Here is a 7,498-nt window from a genome sequence, read left to right on the forward strand (position 1 = left end):
GTGGGCAAGAGACTTCCCGGCCTTATTTCAGTTTCAGGCGTGTATAGACATTTAAGAAATCGCTGGTGTCCATACGCAGTGGCTCACGTCTATAATCCCAACACTTTGGGAGGCCAGGCAGGCGGATCACATAAGCCCAGGAGTTCAAGACCAGCCTGGGCAACATAGCGAGACCTCGTCTCTACTGAAAATGAAAAAATTAGCCAGGCATAGTGTTGTGTGCCTGTGGTCCCAGCTACTCGGGAGGCTGAGGTTGAGGTTGGGGGATTGCTTGAGCCCGGGAGGTTGAGGCTGCTGTGAGTCATGATTGCACCACTGCACTCCAGCCTGGGTGACAGAGTGAGACCCTGTCTCAAAAAAATAAATAAATAAATAAATGCTGTTGGATGAGTGAGTAAATGAATGAATGAACTTGTGAATGAGGCATTCCAAAGGTTTCAGCAAACCTTCAGCCTCCCTTAACACACACTTGCCTCCTTACATGGGTCCAGGACCCCTGCTGAGCCCGGGATGTAATACAAAAGTGAATGTGCCTAACTTTGTGGGTTTGGGTCCACAGCCTGACCCCAGAAAACAACTGATGGTCATGCAGTATGCCCTGGGCTGGAGGAGAGGTGAGCAATGCTCAAGGAATTGAGAGAGGGCAGTGCTATTTATCTGAATGTCTGTGTCCCTCCAGAAGTAGTACCTTGAAAACTTATTCCCAATATAATCATATTAGGAGGTGGGGCCTTGAACGATGATTAGTGAGTGACATCAGTGAGAAGAGGACCCAGAGAGTTCCCTTGCCTCTTCCACCATGTGAGGACACAATGAGGAGGCACCAACTGTGACCCAGAAAGCGGCCCTCACCAGCCACTGAATCTGCGGCACCTCAAATGTGAATTTCCCAGGCTCTGGAACTGTTTCTCACAGTTCTGTTGTTTATGAGCTAGTCAGCCTATCATATTTTGTTTTGGCAGCCCAAATGGCCTAAGAGGAGGGAGGGAGGGCAGCTGAAGGAAGGGAAGTGAACTGATGTCATTCGAGAAGGAGGCAACTAAAGTTTGGTTAGTCCAAATTAATTTTCCAATTCAAACATGAGAATGATCGCTTTGGTGGTGGGTTTTTTTGTTTTGTTTTCTTTTTTTTTTTTTTGGACAGAGTCTTGCTCTCTCACCCAGGCTGGGTGCAGTGGTATGATCTTGACTCACTGCAGCCTCTGCCTCCTAGGTTCAAGCAATTCTCCTGCCTCAGTCTCCCTAGTAGCTGGAACTACAGGCACGCGCCATCACACTCAGCTATTTTTTTTTTTTTTTGTATTTTTAGTGGAGACGGGGTTTCACCATGTTGGCCAGGCTGGTCTCGAATTCCTAACCTCAAGTGATCCTCCCACCTTGGCCTCCCAAAGTGCTGGGATTACAGGTGTGAGCCACTACGCCCGGCTGAGAACAATCACTTTAATGTAAGTTATGAAATGGAGACTCTGGCCTGATACCTTTATAGTCAGATGCTGATGAGTAGGCTAAATATGAACTACTTTGATTTGTGAAGTGATTAATTACAAGTGGCTATTACTACAAGTGACTTACTACTTCCCACATGGCTCTGCTAGTCCCCTCTTTATTTATTTTTATTTTTTTGAGACGGGTCTTGCTGTGTCACCCAGGCTGGCGTGCAGTGTTGTGATACCCCACTGTAGTCTCAGACTCCTGGGCTCAAGTGATCCTCTCGCCTCAGCTTCCCACGTAGTCATGAATACAGGTGTGCACCACCATGCCCAGCTAATTTCTAAAAAATTTTTTGTAGAGGTGGTGTCTTGCTATGTTGCCCAGGCTGGTAGTTCTCTCTTTGGACGGTACAGGACTGAGCTCCCCAAAGAGGCAGGAAGCAGTTGGAGGACAGGAACAGTGACTCACATTTGTGTTCCCTCCACAGTGCCTGGGGAAACCAGACTAGAAGATAGAGCAAAGTGAGGCCAGACGCAGTGGCTCTTGCCTGTTATCCCAGCAATTTGGGAAGCCAAGTGGGGCAGATCATCTGAGGCCAGGAGTTTGAGACCAAACTGGCCAATATGGTGAAACTCCGTCTCTACTAAAAATACAAAAATTAGCTGAGCATGGTGGTGCACATCTGTAGTCCCAGCTACTTGGGGGGCTGAAGCAGGAAAATCACTTGAACCTGGGAGGCGGAGGTTGCAGTGACCCGAGATCATGCCACTGCACTCCAGCCTGGGTGACAGAATAAGGCTATGTCTCAAAAAAAAAAAAAAAAAAAAAAAAAGCAAAGTGTATCATATGGGTGTGCTAATGGCTGTTTCCTCATAAATGTCTATGGCAACCTGTTTGTCTTGCAGACCTTATTCAGAAGAGTTTTCTGGTCTAATAATTTAGGATTTCACTCTTAGAGGCACCAACAGTTTGTCTCTGCCCAAGGCACAGATTAACTTCAGCCTGAGCCAAAACAGCTCTGCTCTTAGTCACTGACTGGGCAGCTAGCTGGGTGAGCTGGGAGGATGACCATCTAGAGGGAGTAGAATTAGAACTTTGAAGAAAGGTTTCTGTTTCAGGATTTTAGGAAAGTATGCAGCTTAATTCTTTATGTTCTCTTTGCAATCCTGAAAGGAAAAGGACCATTTTATTTTTTTTTGCTTGTTTTGTTTTGTTTTGTTTTTAGATGGAGTCTTGCTCTGTCACCCAGGCTGGAGTGCAGTGGCGTGATCTCAGCTCACTGCACCCTCCGCCTCCCGGGTTCAAGTGTTTCTCCTGCGTCAGCCTCCCGAGTAGCTAGGATTACAGGCATCTGCCATCATGCCTGGCTAATTTTTGTATTTTTAGTAGAGACGGAATTTCACCATGTTGGCCAGGCTGGTCTCGAACTCCTGACCTCAGGTGATCTGCCTCCCTTGGCCTCCCAAACTGCTGGGATGACAGGTGTGAGCCACTACGCCCAGCCTACCATCCTATGTTTTTATCTCGCTTTTTCTTCTGTAATAAATTGTTTTTGCCCTTTGCTGATAAGAATAGATAATATCATATCTTTTAATTTAGGAAAATAAAAGCAATTTTGGCACATTGCTTCAACAGTGCAACTCGAGATCTGAATTAGAAGGAAAAAGGAGAGAATTCTCTTTTGATCATTTTTTATAAAATTCTTAAGATATGTAGATATAGGTATAGATTGATAGTATTTACTGTCTGTAATTGTTCTAAAATACCCAGGGTAAGGCTGGGTGCGGTGGCTTACACCTGTAATCCCAGCAGGAGAATCGCTTGAACCCGAGAGGTGGAGGTTGCAGTAAGCCGAGACCGCACCATTGCACTCCAGCCTGGGCAACAAGGGGTGAAACTCCGTCTCAAAAAAAAAAAAAAAAAAAAAAAAAAGATCCAGGGTAGTATATACAGGCTGCTGACCATTATGTGTACGAAATACAAGAATGTAAGAAAAGGTATGCATATTCAATGTAAAAATATATAGATAATAAACATAGGCCTGGCACGGTGGCTCACACCTGTAATCCCAGCACTTTAGGGCCGAGGCGGGAAGATCACTTGAGGCCAGGAGTTCGAGACCAGCCTGGCCAACATGGCAAAACCCTGTCTCCACTAAAAATACAAAACTTAGCCGGGCATGTTGGTGTACACCTGTAATCCCAGTTACTCAGGAAACTGAGGTAGGAGGATCACTGGAGCCCAGGAGGTTGAGGCTGCAATGAGCCATGGTCAGGCCACTATACTCCTGGGTGACAGCATGAGACCCCATCTCTAAAAATACAAATTATGAGCAGCTGAGGAGAGCAGGAAAAAATAAAAATAAAAATTAGAAAAAATTAAAAATGAAATAAGCATAAGAGAATGTAAGGTTTAGAAGGTAATCTAAGACTGTAATAGATTTTGTGTTCATTTTGTTTATCATTGGCATGGATTTGCTTTTTATCTGCAAAGGTTGTCTGTGTAAGTCTGTGTATATGCATAACATACTATTTGTGAATGCAGCTTCCATGAGCAGACACAAAATTACAGTGAGATTTAGTACAGGGAAAAGCCAGACTTCGGCAGTGCATTCATGAAGATCTAGTAATGTAGATGTTCTAACATCCTCCTGCCCTCTCAGATATGAGCCACTGCTGTTCAGAGAGGATTTCATATGCGGTTCATTCACATAGAAACTGCAATGATTCTTTGATTGTGTTTTTGTCTTAGTTAAAAAAAAAAAAAAGATTTTCAGCATGATTTGATATTGGATGGCAGGCCATTGCTTAGAGGCTCCAGGTCTAATTCACCATCCCCTGTACCATGGTTATATTAGAGTCTATGTGTAGCACTGACTTTGAGAACGGGAGATACTAATTTGGGAGGTAGTACTTTCAGGTGCTTTATGAATACTATCACACAATGGACTGAGTGAAATCTTCATGATAAAGCAAAGTTTTAGTGGTGGGGACTTTTGTATTCCAGAACCCAGAACACTGAAATTGGAATGAGCATCAGATTTATAAGAATGGAGGTCATAAAGATGATGACCTACTGTGTGCCATGCCCTCTTCAACCTTATTAATAATCCGAAAAGCTCATATGCAAGGCAGGCATTGTTAGCTTAGATTTACAAGTGAGGCCTATAATCCCAACACTTTGGGAGGCTGAGGTGGGTGGATCACTTGAGGCCAGGAGTTCGAGACCAGCCTGGCCAACATGGCAAAACCTCATCTCTACTGAAAATACAAAAAGTAGCCGGGGTGGTGGTGCACACCTATAGTCCCAGCTACTTGGGAGGCTGAGACATGAGAATCACTTGAGCCTGGGAAGCGGAGTTTGCAGTGAACCGAGATCATGCCACTGCACTCCAGCCGGGGCAATAGAGCAAGACTCTGTCAAAAAAAAAAAAAAAAGAGAGGAAGGGGAAGAAAACAAAAAAAGATTTACAAGTGAGGGCCGGGCGCTGTGACTCATGCCTGTAATCCCAGCACTTTGGGAGGCCGAGGTGGGTGAATCACGAGGTCAGGAGATCGAGATCATCCTGGCTAACACAGTGAAACCCCGTCTGTACTAAAAATTAGCTGGGCGTGGTGGTGGGAGCCTGTAGTCCCAGCTACTCAGAAGTTTGAGGCAGGAGAATGGCTTGAACCCAGGAGGCAGAGCTTGCAGTGAGCCGAGATCACGCTACTGCACTCCAGCCTGGGTGACAGAGTAAGACTCCATCTCAAAAAAAAAAAAAAAAAGAAAGAAAAAGAAAAAGATCTACAAGTGAGAAGACTGAGCTCAGAGATTACCTAACCTGCCCAGGGCAAGAGATAACCACGTTTGGCTGATTGTAGAGTCTGTGCCATCTTTGCCTCTCCATATGATAAAATAGTTGTCACAGAAAAAAAAATCTTTGTATTAGCCATGTACTGATGTGTAACAAACTACCTAGAACTTAGCAGCTTAAAACAACACACATTTATTATCTCATATTTTCTGTGGGTCAGGAATCTAGTCACAGATTAGATGGGTTCTCTGTCTCTAGATTTCTCATGAGGTTGAAATCAAGGTGGCAGCTGGGGCTGTGGTCTCATCTGAAGGCTTGATGGGTGACGGATCCACTTCCAAGCTGACTCGTGGTTGTTGGCAGGTTTCAGTTGCTTGAGGGTTGCTGGACTGAGAGCCTCACTTCCTTGCTATAGAGGCCTCTCCATAGGGCAGCTCACATTGTGGCCGCTGGCTTCATCAGAGGGTGCAAAGAAGAGGGCAAGAGATAGTGAGAGAGAGAACTAGCACATCAGAAGTCACAATCTTTTGGAGCCTAATCATAGAAGTGACATCCTACATCCTATCACTTTTGCCATATTCTATTCATTAGAAGCTGGTCACTAGGTTCAGCCCACACTTAAGTGGAGGGATTTCCACATGGGTATAAATATCAGAAGGCAGAAATCATTGGGGCCATGTCAGAAGCTGCCTATTACAGGCCTCTTCTTGGCTCTGCTTTTAAAGAACTTGATTCACTGTGTCTTTATTCTTTTTTTTTTTTTTTAGATGTTGTCTCGCTCTGTCTCCCAGGCTGGAGTGCAGTGGTGCAATCTCAGCTCACTGCAAGCTCTGCCTCCCAAGTTCATGCATTCTCCTGCCTCAGCCTCCCAGGTAGCTGGGACTACAGGCATCTGCCACCACTCCTGGCTAATTTTTTTGTATTTTTAGTAGAGACGGGGTTTCACCATGTTAGCCAGGATGGTCTTGACCTCCTAACCTCATGATCCACCTGCCTCAGCCTCCCAAAGTGCTGGGATTACAGGCGTGAGCCACCACGCCTGGCCTTTATTCTTTTAAGAGTAGGTAGATAATACATATACTGAAGAACTGGAGACAATACTTTGTTTGTTTGTTTGTTTTGAGACAGTCTTGCTCTGTTGCCCAGGCTGGAGTGCAGTGGCGCAATCTCGGCTCACTGCAAGCTCCTCTTCCCAGGTTCATGCCATTCTCCTGCCTCAGACTCCTAAGTAGCTGGGACTACAGTCACCCACCACCATGCTCGGCTAATTTTTTTTGTATTTAGTAGAGACGGGGTTTCACCGTGTTAGCCAGGATAGTCTCGATCTCCTGACCTCGTGATCCACCTGCCTCAGCCTCCCAAAGTGCTGGGATTACAGGCTTGAGCCACCGTGCCTGGCTGAGACAATACATTTTTAAAGATATATTTTTTGGATATTGGTTTGTGTGTGTGTGTATAAATATATATATATATATATATATTTTTTTTTTTTTTTTAAAGAAATGGGGTCTCATGTTTCCTAGGCTGGCCTCGCACTCCTAGGCTCAAGAAATCCTGCCAGCTTAGCCTCCCAAGTAGCTGGGACTACAGGTGTGTGCCACTACAGCTGGCTTAATATATTTTTAATATTTATATATGTATGTAAATTTATAGAAACATAAATAGTTAGTTTTTATTTGTTTCACTCTGTTACCCAGGCTGGAGTGCAGTGCTACAATCCTAGCTCACTATAGCCTCAAATTCCTGGGCTCAAGGGATCCTCCCACCTCAACCTCCCAAGTAGTTGGGACTACAGGCATGTGCCACCACACCTGGCTCATTAAAAAAAAAAAAAAAATTGTAGAGATGGGATCTCTCTGTGTTACCCAGTTTGGTCTTAAACTCCTGGCCTCAAACGATCCTCCCAACTCAGCCTTCAAAGTCACTGGGATTACAGGTGTGAGCCACTGTGCCTGGCTCTTAAATTTATAATTTAGAACATATATTTAAAAATTAATGGAGGCCCTGCTGGTTAGGCATGTTGATACTGGAAGCATGAGATTCAGGAACTTTAAAAATTAATGGAAACCACTAAATGAGGAGAAATACCATCTATAACTTCAGAACCAGCAAAGGAAAAAATAAAATGTGTAATGGGGCAGTTTCAAAAACTTTATCCATCTAACATAATGGAAAAGGATGAGGGGGAACGGGTAGTAAACAGCAAATGTAAGATAGTAGAAATAAGTCCCAATACATAATTAATCAAAATAAATATAAAGATTACATGCCT

Source organism: Chlorocebus sabaeus, chromosome X (assembly GCF_047675955.1).
Source record: "Chlorocebus sabaeus isolate Y175 chromosome X, mChlSab1.0.hap1, whole genome shotgun sequence".
In the NCBI taxonomy this organism is placed as follows: domain Eukaryota; kingdom Metazoa; phylum Chordata; class Mammalia; order Primates; family Cercopithecidae; genus Chlorocebus; species Chlorocebus sabaeus.